The sequence below is a fragment of the Phoxinus phoxinus genome (assembly GCF_949152265.1).
Source record: "Phoxinus phoxinus genome assembly, chromosome: 16".
NCBI lineage: Eukaryota > Metazoa > Chordata > Actinopteri > Cypriniformes > Leuciscidae > Phoxinus > Phoxinus phoxinus.
The window spans coordinates 11,271,652-11,289,039 of record NC_136891.1 but is presented as its reverse complement, the minus strand read 5'-3'; the positions used below and the strand labels follow the sequence as shown (position 1 = coordinate 11,289,039).

Genomic DNA, 17,388 nt, shown 5'->3' with positions numbered 1-17,388 from the left:
AGAACAGAAGAGTAACATTTAGTTTTATGTGAAAATCGCTCAATTAACTACATCTCTCGTCTCACACTATACGTCACCGTTGCTCGTATGTGTGCAGTCTGGTACAAAACACTCAGGCATCACGGCGTAACGTTACGATTATAATGTAAGACTATAGAAAAAATGACAGACGTTAGCTTCAGTAAAGTTAGCTTCATTCATTGAGTGAAAAGATATGACGTCACATGTGCGCCTTTTCGGTTTGTAGTCTTTGTAATTATGTATTTTCAGTCTTATACCTCAACAGTTTTACATCAAACTGCGACTTTCTTGACTTTAAAATGTATCTTTTAAATTGACAAACATCATGTGTGTAATTCAGGGCACAATTAAAACGAGATCAAAATATTTGTTGTCTCTCGCCATTGACTACCATACAATGTTTTTCAGAAATAAGGTCCCATGGTGGTCAACCAGAAGGGGAGGGACTTAGGCTCTCTATACGAGTTTTATAGTTTACAAAAAAAAAAAGTCACCAAAAGACTTTTATTTCAATTATTTATTTTCAAACAGATACCAGGAAGAATCAAAGAGGAATTTAAATGGTTAAAAACTAATATGTGGGAAAATTGCATAAATATTTTAATAGCAAGCCATAATCAGCTGCAAATTGCAATCAGTGCTGTGGCTATAGAAAATGAACTGTTAGTGATGAATAAAACATTAAGGCTTGTATATTATCCTTAAGAGGCACTGTAATGAAATGAGCTCATTAGAGTGAATTAAGTAAGCAGAAACCAACAGAAGGATTTATTGCAGCAACTGGGCATTTTGTAAATTATAAATGCAGTTTACACAGCTTACATAAGCTTATTTTGTTTGGCAAATGTTGGAGGAAGATTGATCAAATTCCCATGGTCCATATAAACAGTATAAAGATCGAAATGGGATATAATCTGGCTAACAGACACAAACAAATTCCACAATCTTTATCCAGCAAGGCCACGACATCCTCAAACAGTCACGGTTGTTATCGTATGCCTGCTGCTTCTTTGTGTTTACAATAACTGCGTTTCAAGGGAAATATGTCATTTCAATTGCACAAAAGCCGAATCGCACTGTCACTGTACGATAATTATTATTCATAATACTATCTGCTAATTTGTATGCCTCCTTCAACACGCATGCAAACACAACAACCAATCAATCTCCTTATGAATTCCCGCTGTCTACTCTCCCGTTCCGACAGGAGACGGCTGGCACGGAGGTGAACGGAGGGGCAGCCTCTGTCTTCAGGGTAACTATAGGAAACAGAAACAGTGTTACATAACCGGGATGTAATGCGAGGAAGAGTGATGTTCTGATTTACAAAGTGAGTGGGGGGGAAGGGGTGAGCAAAGATTGGCTGAGGCCTTTTTCAGATGAATGAAATGTATAACTGTATATGGGTGAATTCAGCAGTATGCACAATTACTTTTGGTAGTGTTGCAAAAAGTAGTCACAAGACTAGCATTTTACAATAAAAATATTTGTTCTACCTGCATGTCATCCAACTAATAACTGATGGCATCAGAGAAACGATGAATGGTTGTTACATTAGCTATTACATTACTATTTAAATTTCAAGTAAATATTTTAGGTCAAAGGGGTTCAGCGGACAAAACGTTTGAGAATTCCCATTCTTTGGTGATCACAGTTGAGGTGCAAACTGATTAGCATATTGTGCTATAAAATTCTTTCCCATATCCCATCCCAAGTATCTTTTCCGGGCTCATACATGATTGGGTGACCATGAATGACTGGAATGTCAAACAGGAACACTGCATATGTGGGAACAACACGGTTTCCATCAAACTCACACTATCCATGACAACAAGGGATGGAGCACAAGGTACAATCAACCTGGGAAAGAGATACCGTTTCCTTCATAACAAGTGTCCGTGGGTCACACGGTAGTCATTTACAACACAAGCATAGAACATGATAATCTTCTCTGATTAACTCTTTTTTTTTTTTTTTTTTTTTAGATTAGAGTCACACGTTTATACTGTAAGCAGAGACGATGTGTTTGGCTAAAAAGTCTATCAAATTGAGGTCGTTCATTATCAGAGTAAATAGAAATCATGTGCAATGTCTTTAGACAGAATTACTTCTCCTGAAACGCTATACAAATACACAGACCTTCTAATGACAGAAAGTTCAAGGCTTTTCTGTACTTGACGATCAAATTGAAATCTGACTTGAGTACATTTGAAGCGGTTCGCATCACCTGAAAAGCTCCCAAATAACTTTGCTTGAAATATACTGATATCAACTGGTTCTGTATGAGGTGAACGTTCAGGGTGGACTTTAGGAATTACCGGTAATGTGGTTTTATAAGCCTTATATAAGCTTCTCTGTTTTCTCAACCCAAAATAAGACCATTTACGATAATTGTTAATTCAAGGAAAAAAACAAGACTACATAATGTCTCAGTATCTTAAGTCCAAGAAGTACTGGGAGCTTTGTGTATGTGTGAGACTGTGCAGAAGTCCTCTGGCAGCCCAGAAATACAACAGGTTGAGATTCTCACAGCATGAATTGGCTTAATGTTTATTAGAACAACATAGAGCTCGGTTTGGTCCATTTAAAAGCTGAACATCTTGACAAAAGAGACGACTGACATTGATTAACTTAACCTCTTTATTTCTTTTCTCATGTGTCCTTGAATAAACTCTTTTTGTCCTCCCTCATAGTACTTTTGAGGCACTTTCTCACCCTCCTTTTTGGTTAAGCCCTCAATCCCTTGTTTCTCTTTCCCTTAATTTCCTGATTTTCTTTGGATTAATAAATTAATTATGAATTATATATTAATGATGACCTGCCTTCGGTCTGCAAGGGCATAAATATTGTGATGTATTCTGACGACACAGTTTTATATACCCATGGGAGAAGTGCAACAGACGTAGCCAAGAAATTATCAACTGTTATGAGCAAGGTCAGTGATTGGTTACATGACTCATGCCTCACATTAAATGTTGAAAAAACTGAAACCATGTTCTTCACAAACCGGTCTATACTTAAAACATATCCGGAAAGTTTAGTAAATGGCCAATATATAAACACTTTGCTTTAAAGGTCATGTTAAAAAATTGTGCAACAAATTGAAATTTGATTTAGTAAATTTTAGATACATTACCACTGAAGCATCCCGTACATATTTAAATGCAATGATCATCCCCCACCTTTTGTACTGCATTACATCCTGGTCTCACACATGTAAAACTGTCATAAAACCCTTAGTATCTTTGTATAAAAACTGCCTTAAGATCCATGATAAAAAAAAAACACGTCATTATCATCATCACTGTCATATACTGGTCAAATATGATACTTAGTTTTGATAATTTAATAAAACTCAAATTTGTAATACTCTGCTCCGAAAAAACAGTGCGAACAACTAGAAGTGTTACAAGGGGGTAAAAATTTGCAATTGTTGCTATAACCTGGCCCAAGACATATTCCCGTTTAACAAGTTTAATGTTTATTTGTGCAATGTCCCTGTTTCAAATAAAACCATTTCCAATTCCAAACGTTCCTGTAACCACTTAATGCAATTCTCTAGAATACAGTGAACTATAAACAGCACATAATCCATAGACTCGCCAAGTTAATACTTTCAATACAAAGTAAATCTCCACCGTAAAATTTCAGGGAATGCTGTAATTTTATAATTACATGTAAATATCTAACCATTCATAACTCATTTCTGGCCTATCCTCTGTGTCCTTGGCAAAGTGACTTTGTGTCCGTGTCTGTGAATTTTATGTGTGCTGTATTTGTATTCTGAGTGTGAGCAGCACGTGGCCTTCAAGAGCTCCACCATGTGATTCCTTCCTGAGGGCATGAACAGAACCCTGTCAGAATATCCCTCTATCTAACTGTCTTTCTATCTTGACGGATATGTAAATTATGTGAGGACAGACAGACATACAGACAGACAGATAGATACTTTCATGACCATAAAATACACACAGCCCTTTGCTGTCAGTCAAGAAGGCTGACAGGATGAGGAAAAAGACGTCATGTCCAGATGAAGGTCATTCTTATTATCTTAAGGAGAAATTTAATGCTTGCTTGGTATGAGCATGTGAGGCAGTCACAATGGCAGCTGAGGGAAAGGGCAGCAAGACGATAAAGAATTTGAGGGGAGACGTTCACATAGTATCAGCACTGCAAAACAACAACAGATAACACCTACACCAGCATTTGGCAACAACAGTGGGAAACGTGAGCGTAGTCAGTGTTCCAAGAAATATGCAGTGTTTTTGCAACACAGAGTATGGAGGTAGACATAACAAAGCACTGAACAAGATTTGGGTTAATCGTGGTCAAAGGTGGCCGCTGAATAAATGTACAGTGTTTAAATTTCCTCATCTGCGTGAAATTACATTTAAACAGTACTTTAATTAACATCTGACAAAAATTAACTCCATTGAGAGAGAAATACATCAGATGAAATTATTTTCAAATGATAAAACTACGTTAGCTCAGCTTAAAGAGTCACTAATGAGATAACATGTACATTGATTGCCTATAATGCCTGTCTGCACTGAGCATGTGCAAATACACACAACAACTGAGTATCATTATCTTTTTAAAACAATCCAATAATCCAAAAGTGAACAGCAAGGTCCAAAAGTTGAAGTACTCCCTTTTTGCCAAAACATTTTTTGTGGAAAACGTCTTACTGTTTGGTATTACAACACAAAATAGTACAAAATCTGATATAGTTAAATACTTTCAGATTTTTTACTAGTTCTAAGCCACTGAAGGTGGACATAATAAATACAAACATTTATTTTGCTTAATTTAGTTGTACATCATATTGTTTCTTTGTCTTAAATTTTTTCAAAATCCAAATAAAAAAATGGTTTATTTCCAGGTTTAGTTGTTTTATTGTAAATTTTAAATGTAAAATTTTGACCCCATACTGTATAGTCTACTATGTCAATAAAATTAAGAAAAGTAATATCTAATCTCTAGTTAATCGTAATGTGTTACTCACTGGACATTCAGTTCTCAGAAAGCACAAGATATGTTCATGGGAGCATGAGAAGTTATCTTGTTCAGATATCCGGTATCACTTCTACCACTACAATAAGCAGTGCATTCATAAACAGGAGTACGGACATTCATACAAGGGCCAGGCTGCTCCATTATTCTGGTCATTTTTCAAAGCAGTTTACATATTCACAAAGTCTTTAAGCAAATGAACAGGCTTTTCCATTGCTAAAACACTTCCACAGCACTCATCCAATCTTTGGCCAAACCCAGGCTGGCCTCTTGCCATTAGTGCATGTACCTATCAAACTCAGAAGTTCCCCTGACTCGACAAGAGATATAAGGATATGTGGCAGTGGCAGCCCCGCAACTAGTCGAAGTTAAACAATTTATTGATACAGCGGCCACTATTTGCTGTCAAGTCTTGCGCCGGATCAGTCAAAAGGACTCATATGTTGCACAGAGATTACTCTGAGCCGCAGGTTTCAATCACTTCCAGAGTTTAGGTCTCATTCATAACTCTGCTTCAGTTACACTGAACCATTACCTGATTGCTGTTAAACGTTTACATTATACCTCTATGAGATCACCTGGCGCCCTTGAATGCTGGGTCGTGCATGAAGGCCACAAATATCATTACAGGAGAAGTAGTTAGAGAGTACCATTAAAAACTCTTTAAAACCACTTCCTGTGTATTGTAAGTAATTTGTGGGTTTTATAAAGGCAAACATTATTATTATTGCACTTATTAGAATTAGAACACCATGTCCTAACCAGGAGACAACAAGCAATTTATTACTACAAAACTGATGTTCAAAGTTACACAACCATAACCAGAAGATATTTTAAGTTTAATGTATATATGAGAAGCATTTTGGGCCAATGAGATTTCACCGTAGGCGGGGCTACAAACACAATTTACAGGAACTTATCGCTTGCTGCTTTATCATGTCAACCTTTGACATGGTGTAAATTTGAAAATTCAGTGGATTACAGCATTAACATTTTATATCTCAAATTGAGCTGTTTGTTGAAGAATAATGTGATTTATAATGTATGAAAAAAAGAAGAAAGAAATAGCAAGTCAGCTATTTCAAGCCAGCTTTTACAGAATGCAGACAGGAGAGGAAGATGGCAGGTGAATAGTGAGGTTATTTACAACAATGGGGTAGTAAAGAAGTGAGCAGGTAAATGGAGTCCAAAGAATGATCTTGACGGCGACACAGAGGAAAGGAGATCGCTGGAGACAGGGGGAATAGTCCACATGGCATTAACGAGACCGGCCAATCAGAGTGTGAGTCTAGAGGCAGTGATCAGGGTGATGATGACATGCAGTTGTGTGTGATTAGGAATGGCGTGTAGGTGGGAACAGAGGAGAGTGATGGGAGATGAAGTGCAGAGGATGGTGATAAGGCTGATCTGTGACACCAGCAAGCTACTACTAAGGCCCCATTTACACTGCATGGTTCAAGTGACCCAATTCCGATTTTTTCCTCTCATGTGGCACATATCGGATATGACCGGCGAATGTGTAAGCAGGAAAAAAGCACATGGATTCCGATATTCTCAGATCGGTTTCAGGCCTCACTCATATTTGGAAATAAAACAGATATGAATCGGATACGTGCATTTGCGTCTGCCATGTAAGCAGACAAATTGGATATTCCCCAGTAAATGCGAGTCGTACGTCATTAAAAAAGGGACCTCAACTTTTTCTGCCAGGGTCTGCAATTGACCCTTCACAGGGAGCTTGATCAATCAGACTTCGCCATCCGCCATTTTGTCCGACAAAGCTGTCAGGAGAGTTAGTAGATTAATATGGCAGGATTTGAACTTGAAAAAAGGAGTGTACTGACGCCTTTCCGCGGTCAAAATAACATTCCTTCTTATGTTCATTCATGTTTATTTGGTGCTATAAATGAACTAGAAGGAAGAGATGATCGCTTCACGAGCAGCTTTAACTGAGGCTCTACAGCGATCTGTCACGACACATTAAAGAGCCACAAAACAGTATTTATTGTTAAAATTTATTTTTTTTAAATGACCAAATTTGAAATGTGAGACTTTGTTTAATATGTTTAATATCAAAAGTAACCTGTTCTGTCCTGTCTGTCAACATGTTGTCAGTGTCCTCTCTGCTCCGCGATGTATTTTTCCACTGCGTGAGAACATGGTGTGGCGTGCGAGCGGCGTAGCTTGTCGGACATAGCAAAAATAACTAAGGGGGGCGGGTCTTTGCGAACGGTCAATTGAACAGGTCCTGAATAATAACAGTAAAGAGCAGAAGGCATCTGAGTGTAGCCTTGCTCTTCATCAGAATTCAGTGCTATTATTGAAGAGTACAGCTATTATTTCCTTCTCCATTTTCAACTCACTACACTAGACTTATTCACAGACAAGCTAATTTAGAGGCTCTCATATCAAGTGAATGTTCAGGATTCATTAAAGGAGAGCAGGACGAAGAGGTGCTGAAAGTGTTTTGAGAGAAGTGCCTGCTATACTGCCACATGATGGGAAAGCAGAAAATGATTATACAGTATTTTCATTTATAGAGTTTTCCTATGGGTGTCTGTCTATGTTGAATATAGCCCAACTCCATTTGTTATTTTATATTTCGCTAGAATTATGATTGCATTTATGGTGTTATTGCTCTCTCAGTGTTTAAAAATGAATGCTGATATATGTGGTGGATTAAGCTTATACAGTATATATATATATATATATATATATATATATATATATATATATATATATATATATATAGCCTTTGAATCAATGTGCTAAATGAATGTACTCCAGGCAATGGAATGCAAATCCACATTTGATAATGCATTTCCTGTGTTTGTGCACATGGCATCCTGAATTACATAACCACTCACCACATGATCTAACCTCACCCTCTCAGGGAATGACATCTATATCGGTTAACCATAGAAATGGCTGTTCCTCCTATTGAAAATTGATTTATTTGGTTGAATAGGACGAGGCCAATGCTGTAACATATTGCGTAAATGACTGATCACAAGGGCAAGTGTGTCCAATGGATGGGCTGTTGAGTCCTAGTTTCCCTGAGTGTGCAATTTCTACAATCAGCCTTGGTTTGATTGACTTATCACAGTTTGTTTAAAACACAGGATAGTCAATTCGGTCTTAAGAATTGCTTTGAACACTGATTTAGACACTGTTCAATTGGACATGAAATCTGAACACACTAGTAAGATTTGGACAAACAAATGTATCAACAATAATCAAAGGCTTAAAAGTCTTTTAAGAATTTAGAAGGGACAATAAAGCTTGTGTAAAGATTGTGTAACGTTGCATTTGTTCTTTAAGGATGAAGCATGTCACTATAGCCAAATGCCACTTATTGTTTTCCCAATAATTTGCCAATAACAATTTCTGAGACTGGTGTTTAACTTGTAAACAAAATTAACAAAACAAAATGTTAATTATCGAAGGATGACTTGAATATTTGGTTTAATTTAGCAATTTTAGTTACCGTTAATTAAAATATTAAATGTTTTGTTGACTTTTTTTTAACGCAGAATTAATGAATATAACATGACAAAATATTGAGAAATGTATAAATTATTTCTGTCAAACGACTATAACTGAATTAAACAAGACAAACTGCAAAACATTAACACTGGCTGAAACAAATAGATAATGCCGCACCAACATAATGTGTGTCATAAATATGAAAATACATAATTGTGAACAAAATCAATTCCTATCCAAAATTCTGTCATGTTGGAACATGTGAATGGAGAAATGTAATACGATTTAAATGAATAACAAATCCTTTGAAAAATCCCATGATGGGCATTTAATGATACTGTCATAATGTTAATGAATTTCAAGTTGAAGTAGTTCAAAAACAACAGGGAACATCCACAAAAGGGGTGAGTGAGTGAGTGAATGTGGGAAGAAAGAGAGGGAGAAAGTAAGCAAAGAATAAAGAAGGCAGGTGAGAGAGTTTGTTATTGAATTTAAAGCTGGATGGCTTGGGCATTCTCTGATTTAATGACCAGAACTAAATCTAAATAGCAAAAAAGAAAAATCTATCGTCATAAAGATATGGAGCACTTGTTAGGAATCAGACATTAATTGCCTCAATGTTTTTCTGCGAGTGAAGGTTAATACTACTATAGTGGTCTGGTAAAGTAAACACGTCTGCTGGCTTAAGGCCAACAACGAGCAGCGCAGTTCTAAAGTGTGTGAGCAAATTTCTGACCTACTTACCACAGTCAATGGAAAAGGGAGGGAGAATAAGGATGCTGGCTGGACTAAGGGCATCTGAGGGAAAGTGGACACAATAACCACAAATAACCACAGTAGATGGAGAAATACAGACACAGGCTCTGTCTGAACCCTAAGGAAGCTGAACTGCTTCTCAGTCAGTGAATGACTCAGAGCGTTTTATGTAGGCCAGTGTTTCTCAAATGGTGAGTCGCAACCCAAAAGTGGGTCACAAGACTGTTCTTAGTGGCCGTCAAAGAATATTGACGGTTTTAGTCATATTCTTACTATTTATGTGTATGTTAAGTAAAGTGGGACGGTACTTTAGGTAATTCCTAAAAAAAAAAGTAGGTCGCGGCTTAATGACCATGGGGAAATGTGGGTCCTATGACCAAACCTGTAGGCTTTGGAGGTTGAGGAATATTAAGTAAAACTTACATTTTCAGCACCTCTACAGTATCATAACAAGCTACATTTGTCCTAACGATTAGCAAAGTAGTGATCAAACGTATATATGTATATATATCTAACTGTTTTAACGTCACTTCAATTATGAATTATATTACTGGATTGTTTTAGACTATATTTAAAAAGACATTGCAAATAGACTTACAAGGCACCACAACTTAATTTCTAATAACCCTAAACAAATTACAGCTTTAGAAACAACCTAGTACAAATTTTAGAGATTACAATGCTCATTTTGCTAAAGAAATGTAATAAAAATTTGGACCAAACATTTTTTTTAGACAAGGATCATCTATGCTGCCTACAAATTCCAACCAGTTCAAGGTCATTTATTACAACAGTATATATCTTCCTAACTACTGCCTGTGAAGCCAACAACATAATGGGTTTCTACAATTTGAGCAATGCAGAATCACCTCAAGTGAGCAAGCAAATGTAATATGGCACAATAATTTCCTGCAATAGTGAGACAAAAAAGGAGAGAGCGGAGAGACTAAATTCAGCACAGACACACAAACACTCACAGTATGTTTCACTGCAGTATTCCTGAAGGGGAAGGTATTGTCTTGAGAGAGAGCAGAAGTATCTGCAGACTGAATCCTCCATAGTGCAATCAAATCAACTTAGACCTAAAATAGCATGTTTTCAGTACTGCAGGTTACTCATATCATTTAATGTTACCTTTGTAAAGGTCCCTTTCTTTTTGTCAAGTGGAAACACATAGGCTTTAGAAATATCTGCATTCCGCAAACGCAGCAAATACACCATATTTAAAGCATAGAGGTGCTGATTTTATCGACTGTGTCAGCCAACCGTGACAGAAAGATGGAACTGAAGAAAATGGATCTAGCAACAGTACAAATTCTCATCCTCACACAGAAGGGTTTTTTACCTCGAGGAACACACACAGGACTTCTTAGAGCTGCTCCACCTCGAGCCTGAGCCCGCCACGACAACTTAGCTGAAGCCCAGTGAGGATGTAAAGCCAGAGCCCACTGCAGACCCAGTGCCTATGAGAGCCAAGTCTGACCAGGTGCGTTAATAAAAGGGACATGTATTAAAGTTTAAATAACTGCGGGAAAATGTGGTCTATTAAAATGCCTCAATCTTTACATCCCTTTAGAATTTACTTAACATTAGCTTGGACAAAGTATCAGGCTTCAGACTCATGCGGTGTGCCCGGGACAGTAATCCAGCGGCGGAAAAGATGCGCTCAGCACTGGAAGAACCACTGGGGATGATAAAAGACTTTGCGGATGACCCTGGCTAGTTGAGGGAGGGATCCAGCATGGGTTTTCCAAAAGCCTAAAGGACGTCTTCCTGCGGACCTTTTCTCATTGAGCCCAGGTACTCCTCCATCTCACCTCTGGCACTGTCAGCTACAGTACACTCAAGTTGCTCTCATATGAGCCGAAAATGTGGGCCTTTATGGAAGCACTTCTAGCCTCAATCACTGCGTCCATAGTATCCACACCGCTGCATTCTGCCTCCTTCACCAACAATTCACGAATCACTGCGAGTTGATTTCTCTCTATACCATCCCTAATGATACATTCAGTTTAATCGCGGACCCAAAACAGCCGCCAACACAAGGTGCTTGTCAGAATAGAATTATGTTAAAACGAGTAGAGACATTATCTGACAGTGTCTCCACAAATTCACGAATGGAGAGATAGCGATTCTCAGGCACACAGGGCAAAAGCTGTTTAATTTCTATTACAGCTACAAGAATCATGCCAAGGTTTCCGAGCTCTTTTTGCATAGCAGTTGTAAGTTCTGCCAGAGGAAATAGCACCTCAGTCAGGGCTTGGAGTTATGTCATTCATGGTCAGCTTACGGTTCATGAATTTTCAGCTTGTTGTGGAATTAATAATAATAATAATTTGTTACATTTATATAGCGCTTTTTCTGAGACCTCAAAGCGCTATACATAGAAGGGGAGGAATCTCCTCAACCACCACCAATGTGCAGCATCCACTTGGATGATGCGACGGCAGCCATATTGCGCCAGAACGCCCACCACACACCAGCTTACTGGTGGAGAGGAGACAGTGATGAAGCCAATCAGTGTATGGGGATGATTAGGAGGCCATGATGGACAGAGGCCACTGGGCATATTTTTGGCCATGATGCCAGGGTTACACCCCTACTCTTTTTCTAAGGACATCCTGGGATTTTTAATGACCACAGAGAGTCAGGACCTCGGTTTAATGTCTCATCTGAAGGACGGCGCTCTTTGGCAGTACATTTACCTTTATTCATTTAGCAGACGCTTTTATCCAAAGCGACTTACAAATGAGAACAATAGAAGCAATTAAACTAGCAGTAGGACAACAGGTGCTATGACCCCTCGCAGTTCAATCTAACGTAGGTTTTTGTTTTTTTTAAAGTTAGAATAGAGGAGAAAGTGTTAGTATTACTTGATCAAGTGCTCCCAAAAAAGATACATCTTCAGCAATTTCTTAAAAATGGCTACGGACTCAGCAGCTCTGGTTGAGTTAGGCAGATCATTCCACCAGCAGGGAACAGTCATGGTAAAGGTCCGAGAAAGAGATTTTGAGCCTCTTTGAGATGGCACCACAAGACGCCGCTCGCTTGCAGAGCGCAAGTTTCTGGATAAGTCTGAAGTAATGAGTTAAGGTACAAGGGAGCAGTGCCAGTGGTTGTTCTGTAGGCAACTGTCAGTGACTTGAATTTGAGCGGTAACCGGCAACCAGTGCAATTTTGTGAGGAGAGGAGTGACGTGTCCCCGTCACTATACTGGGGTGTTAGGACCCACACAGACCACAGGGTGAACGCCCCCTGCTGGCCTCACTAACACCTCTACCAGCAGCAACCTTTTGCGAATTTGGAATTGTGGGTCTCTTTCAAACATTTTCATTGCTGATTCGATCATGTGCAGGTGACACATGCTGGGGTGGGACGCACATCTAGTTTATCAGCCGGCCCACGGTGGAAACGAAGGAGGGAGGAGGAGCCATGGGGAAGCCAGGAGCCCGACCGACTGAGGTGGAGACGAAGGTGGTAAAGACCCAGGCGGAGCGGGAGTTGTGGGTCACTTTTGGCTCCTGCCGTTGTCGCCGCCATCGTCCTTGGTGGTCCCCTCTGCCAGCTCTGCGTCCTCCTCCTAAGCCCCCTTCCGCCTTTAGACGTAATATTAAAGGGGTTATATTGTATGATGCTAGTATCTGTATGTATCGTTTGTGCATCTATACAATCTCCCACAAAACAATTTGTTCCGTCTAACAGAGAACACTGATCCAGAGCTGCCTAAAAAAGGCCTTGATCAATGTCCAGATATTACTTCTTCAAATGTTCAAATGTTTTAACTTGCCGAATTAATGCGCAGGCTGCAGTCTTAAATGCAAGCAGGCAGGATGCCTGCAACTCATAAGTCTAATGAGTCATTTTAAGGTGTAAAACAATAGCGATTCATTGCTGATTTATTTGTGGTTCTAGTGTCAATTGGTGGTGTTTTAAATGAACACATGGGTATAGCTCATTCTGTTTATGTGTATTATGATGATACTTAAAGGGGTCATGAACTGAGAAATCAAATTGTTTTTGGTCATCATACTATAAGAATATTCTGTAAGTTAAAATGTTTTAAAAACTTCCTTGTTTTTCCAAAAACAACTTTTATTGTTACCAAACCTAGCAAACGCCTCGTTCATGAATGTGCCTCTTTATGACGTAATAAGGTGGTGAAAGACCGCCTCTGCAGAAGAAAATCAACGCCTACTTCACTTTGGCCCCCGCTCACTGGCTTGTTGAGACTGAGATGACGAGAGGAGATACAGGATGGATCACGAATAACTTCCAAAAGATCCTAATACTACAAATGTGGTTATTTTCTTTATTTTCAACAATGTGAATGTCTCAGTTGAGTATATTTGTAATCGGTTCATTTCACTGTGGATTCTTTGGTAAAACAGTCACAATTTTGGCACAGGCTTTGCAAACAGACTTTACTATATGGACTCGACAATGCCACAACATGTAAGTAACTGTTAATGCTAATGCCTGGTCTGTGACCAGTGATTTCTGATAGTGATATGTAATGATAGCCTAAATGTTCAGTCAGATGATCTTTGTCTATGTGCCAGTAAATCAAACCAGTGAGCGACTTAACCGTCTACTTCCCATTGTTACGCTTAGTAGGATGAAAATAATCTGTTATTTAAACTGTGATCATTTAGATATAGAACGCTCCCTTTGCAATCGTTGGAGCTGTCAATCAAACAGTGGGTGTTTATCAGTGACTGAGTTCTGGACTCGCGCCAAAACTCCTGTAGCCTAATAATTAACGAATCTTTACATTGTGTTTGCACTGTTAGTTATGATGAAAGCATCCGTTATTGTGCAGAAATCGAGTTGCAATGATGAGATCACGTTTATGCGCTGAACATGTCTGTGATTGGCCCCAATGCTCATCACTGCAGCCTTTCTAAATATAGCATACCGATCTAAATATAATGCCATAGATCTAAATATAATACTATAATCAACAATTTACACGATTAGTAAACCTTGAGAGCAGTAATAGTAAAAGCGTGCTAAAAGTTTGAGAAAGTTACAAGTTCCACATGTAATACTATTTCATATGCAAAAACGTCAGCCAATCACAGCAGTGGGCGTTTACACTGAAGTCTCACAGCAGACACGCCCCCTCAAACAGAGCACAAATCAGAGGCTAAAATCAGGGTAAGAATAATGCCTTTAATTTACTATTCTACTATTTTTTATGTTAAAATCATACTAACATTATAAATGCACCACAGGAAACATTATGACAATAAAACAATGCAGTTCATGACCCCTTTAAGGGAAATTGTTAAAACATGTCAATGTCATGTAGCCTATGCTGCTTTTATATCCATAGGGACATTAAAGACATGGTCATATCATTACCTTTCACCAAAGAAAAACAGACAAGCCAGTTTCTAAGAGTACAGTGCAGTATACAGCGAGTCTGTAAGCATGCATTAATTATGTAGTATACGTTTTCATACTGTACACACCCTGTGACCTAGTTTTCTAGTTAAAATATATATGAGCATATCCATTTTTGTATCTCCACTCACTCTTAACATCTAATAATAAAAAATAAAAATAAAAAAATTATTAATTATAACAATTATTAAATATAATAATTATTTTAACATTTTCTCCCATTAATATGCAGACAACAAAAACAAATTGCCTCGTAGTTTGATTTCCCCAAAAAGTATAAACGCTTTGTGGTGCTATCAAACACTGCTATTTGTTTGACCATCACAACAAGCCCAACATGCCAAATCCATGTTTTTCCGACTAAAGGGAAGACAGAGGGAGTGTTCGGGAAAAGTGTTTGAAAACAGTCATCATGATGGCAAATCCAAATGGTGGCGCTAGTGGCACTGAAATTACATGGGTTTCATTCACAAAAAACAAGTAATGGTTCATAAAACCAATATTAATTGTTTTATAAATGATTTTTTTTTAAAATAAAAATCGCACAATGAGCTGCATTGGTTTTCTATTCTATTCCCTTTTATAGCATTCCTTCTGCTGAACTTTTTTTTGTTTGTTTGTTTTGTTTTGCTGAGCTAATTCAAATGTCCTGCTGAAAACATTCCCCAGACTCCTCACATGTTAGTTGCAGTTGTGAGAAATTGCCTCTTACCTGAAATATTAAAATATTAATACTGCTGCTGTCAGAACACATCTGTGCCAGTAGACTGAGCCTGAGGATTTCAGACGAGATAACCACACAACTACCACGTGCGTGCAAACACACACACACACACACACACACACACACACACACGCACACGCACGCACGCACACACACACACACACACACACACACACACACACACACACACACACACACACACACACACACACACACACACACACACACACACACACAATGTGATTAAAGATCTAATTATGCATGAGGATTCAGATAGGCCGTGTATCCGTTTTTAACTCGAGGGGACAAGAACATGGCGCTGGGTCAAAACTGACACTACAAATCTCATCAGTCTCATAAAGTTCTGGAGGGCGCTACATATGCTTCATATCTGCTCTCTTAAACGATATATACAAAAGAGATGTGTTGTAATGCTATATTTGTGATTGGATTTATTACTCCAAATTCACATATAACATATAGGTATCTGATCTGAACTTTTTGATATGTTGCTAATATAAAATGCATAACAATATAAAACTACCGTATTCAGTTACTTTTGTTACAGTGTGCTTCTGAAATAATTTAATAAATATAAACAATATATTTTAAGATCCTGCATTATGTGATGCAAGGACTATTCGGGACTAATCAGCAGTCATGTTGCTTAGGAATGGTCCGGTCATTGGTCAACACTTTAAATAGCCACAAATTACAATAATTACATCTCAACAAAGAGAACAAGTCCAATCTCTGGCCCCCTGGATGGACACTGATCTGGCCACCTGAAAGGACCACATTGGTCTCGTGTGTAAACAGGATCTCCAGTTAAATCCTTTCCTTTAGTTATGCCTACAACTTTGTTTTTAAAAACCTGATCCGCATGCCGACAATCGCTTGTCAGTTCAGTTGTAGGTGTGGATTTGCTAACAAAGGCCAGGATGTTTCTCGAGCTTCTGTTACTGGGATTGTGCGGTCAGTGCATTACACTGGCTGGCAGTTACAGAATGGGCAGCTTAGCACTGCCTTGGGCTCATGTGTCTATAGTCGTGCCGCTGATCCATTTATCCAATTATGATTTACAATGCTGGCTAAGGCAGAGAGTCTTACCTGTGCAGGAGAGAGAGGATCATTTGTAAAAAATTGGCTCTGACATCATGCACGCCTGCATCACAGAAGCTAAGCTTCTTTACACATGGGGAGGTGAAGGAATGCATTATCGGATATGGGTATTGGAGGTCTCGACATCTGAAAGCCATAATCAGGACACTCATCATTCTCTCATTTGTAACAATATGCACTGACCAGTCACCACACGCACAGATTAAAATCACCTGACAATCACTGACGGAAAAAAATGCTAGTGAAAAAGCATGTGGTTTTTAAAAACTTTTTGCCTTTAAGGACCTGTAAAAAAAATTAAGGCCTTGTCCTCTGAAACTAGTAGTGTCAATAAATTAAAATAATTAATAATAATTAAATTCATAAGTTAAAACGGTATGTTCTTCATTAAAAAAATATTAGAAATTGTATGCGTTTTCACATAATATTGAATTGTCAATTTAGGTGTTTTAGAACCTCATCTTGATTTTAAGTATTTTAACTACTTTAATATAAACTAATTTTAAGTTGTTTACTGTCTGAGACTACCTATTTTAAATCATTTAAAGAAGTTTAATGAGGCCGTCTACTGGACCACGCCTCCGTTTGAGAACTAAAACGGACTGAGCATGAAACGCAAAATAGATATATGGAGAGAACGCAGGTAATTTATGCCACAGGTTAAAAAACAACCCAGATGTATCAACCCAGACTACTTTTACTAGCCGTTTTCCCCCGACTCCAGGGCCTGACCTCACCTCACTGTCCGTCGGTACTTTTCCGCAGGCGGAGCTCTACCGTGACGTCACGCGCGATACAGCTCTGTGGCTTTTGTTAAGCGCGTGCTCCAGAGTAGCTGTCAAAGCTCGCTCGCTCACCGA

The 17,388-nt window shown here is 38.5% G+C and overlaps 1 long non-coding RNA gene across 1 annotated transcript; it reads right to left on the bottom strand.

The window, feature by feature from the left end:
* Positions 1 to 216: 216 nt before the first annotated feature.
* Positions 217 to 17,377, bottom strand: LOC306983339. Its single transcript, XR_013794338.1, has 3 exons — positions 17,266 to 17,377; positions 16,517 to 16,654; positions 217 to 1,280 (listed from the first exon to the last, which is right to left on the bottom strand). It is a non-coding gene; the product is annotated as an uncharacterized lncRNA (long non-coding RNA).
* Between the last annotated feature and the right edge of the window lie 11 nt (positions 17,378 to 17,388).